Below are 2,385 nucleotides of genomic sequence, written 5' to 3'. Positions count from 1 at the left end.
GCCTTATTTTACCTTGCCTTGAAGAACCCACCGTTCAACCCATGGAAATTACTAGAAAAGTTTTACAAGGGCTAATTACCCAATTTTGCAGTACGCAATCCAGAGGAGTCCCCATGGAGGATAGTTTGTTTCCCATCTTGCGATCCCGGTAGGAGTTACCCTGTACCTATTATAGAGAGGTGACTATGAAAGAGTCCCTACATATCAGCTCTCCCCCGTGAACCAAGGCGTCCCATGGTTTCCTACCCAAAGTGAAAGAGTGGCCTAACATCTTGGGTTGAGGAGGGCTCAGGCAGGCGGGAGTAGCCACTCTTACCCATCTGTCACCTGATCCTCCTTTTCTCCTCTGGATACCACCCCCCCCCCCCCAAAGTCTGGCCCAATCATAAAGGCTTAGTGAGGTTAACAGCTTAAACTTTGATTTGATTATATTCCCTCACCTTACCCCTAGGCGGTTTTTCTGTCTGTATACCTGAGTTCCCATTTGCAAGCATGGCCCTGTTGAGGGGTACAGATCCTGAGATTTAGCATCATCGTAATTTCGTATTTCTGTTGTTGGAACAAGAAAGCCTCAATTATATGATTCATTAAAGTTCCAGCCGCTAATCTAACCAATCGAGGAATTGGCTGGGGGTCTGTAATTCCCTCCTTAATGCCCAACGTATTCCATGGGTAGTTCAGTGGTAGAATTCTCGCCTGCCAATGTATTCCAAGGGAAGTAAATGCCCAGGAAATATTCGGCTCCCTCCAACTTTACATATAAAGAGATAGTCCTAATCCTGCTTGCTGATAACTTGGATTTTGATCCCTGGCCCTGATTAAACCTAAACTGTACCTAACAGAAAAACAATGTCTTAGCAAGCAGCAAAAATGAGGAAAAGATCCTCCTGACCTAAGTTCTCAGGAAACAAATCTTTAAATGAAAAAAACCTTGTATCTACACAGGCAACACTCTTCCTGAAATGAATCCCTGATTAAAAGGGCATAGTGATCACTGGAGATTGAAAGGGCCCTACCATAGGCAAAGTCCCTGAGGTGGGAGAAGGCCATTTAAGAAAAGCCAATGAACAGAAAGCAGAACTGGGTAGGGTTAGGCCAACATTCCCTTCTTTTGAGGAAGGGGGGTTGACCAAACTTTTGTCCAGAAGCCTGTCACCTGAGACTTAAGACGGGGGGCTGCACTATTTGCCTTTAACTGGCCGACAGGTGCCCGGTTTTGCTGTTTATGAGAAGAGGTCATCCAAGGGAGAGACGTCTCCCAGGAAAGAAAAGAAGTGTCCACTTTTACTCACCCTTCGATGGAAATGATGCTGGGTTTTGGCACCAAAATGAAGCAGGAGAGCGAGGTTCTTGTCTCACAGAGTCGAAGAATGAATCGTGTGGACAACTGAGATGGAGTAAAGCGATAGAAGTTTATTATTGCTAAGAAGGTCACGCCTTATTTTACCTTGCCTTGAAGAACCCACCGTTCAACCCATGGAAATTACTAGAAAAGTTTTACAAGGGCTAATTACCCAATTTTGCAGTACGCAATCCAGAGGAGTCCCCATGGAGGATAGTTTGTTGGGAGGATAGTTTGTTGGGATAGTTTGTTGTGAAAATAAAGAAAAAGCTCTCAAGAGTGAGAGGGGTCCTGACAGGGTTGCCCGTAAACATAGCTTTTGTATGCACTGGGAACCCAAAACATTCATTTGACTCACTTTATTGTGGTATTTGCTTTACTGCAGTAATCTGGAATGGAACCTGCAGTATCTCCAAGGCATGCTTATATATAGCAATTATCTGCCCACCGAATGCTTCCCACGTGCAGGACGGGGGGTAGTTGCTAGGGTCTATTGAAGGAAAAGACTACCACTCAATACCTAGATAAAAAGCCAGATTGAATACTTACTGAAGCACAGCCTTCTCCGGCAAAGCAAGGAGCTGATCTAGAGAGTGTTTGGCAAGTGTGGAGTCGAGGGATTGGTGGACTTTCAGAGGCAGGAGTGGGTTGATGCTCCTTCCTGAATCCCCACCCGGATGGTATTTAAGGGATTAAAAAAGACTTAAACCTCTGAGGAAGTAGAGAGCTTGAGGGGAGACAGCAGAAGAGCAGTTGAGAGATGTAAATCAAACTTTGGAAGCCAAAAAGCAGCTGGGCTGGGCAATTGCTAACTGATCCAGCAGACCAGAGAAAGCTGAAACCACACTGCCTGCAGAGGGGGAAACCAAGAAGCAAACCCCTGCTTCAGGAGCCTGGAAAGTCTCAGGAATTGTGCTGCCGGTTATCTCTGAAGGCAGGGTGAGAGGCAGGGCTGAAAACAGAAAGATGGGTTGAAATGCTAGAAATGGAGCAGTTAGGTCCCAAATCCCTTTTCACACCACAGGCAACCAAGCAACCCCCCC

The sequence above is a fragment of the Phoca vitulina genome, unplaced genomic scaffold, assembly GCF_004348235.1.
Source record: "Phoca vitulina isolate PV1807 unplaced genomic scaffold, GSC_HSeal_1.0 scaffold49, whole genome shotgun sequence".
Taxonomy (NCBI): Eukaryota; Metazoa; Chordata; class Mammalia; order Carnivora; family Phocidae; genus Phoca; species Phoca vitulina.
The sequence above is the reverse complement of the archived record's forward strand: the minus strand, read 5'-3'. Positions refer to the sequence as shown.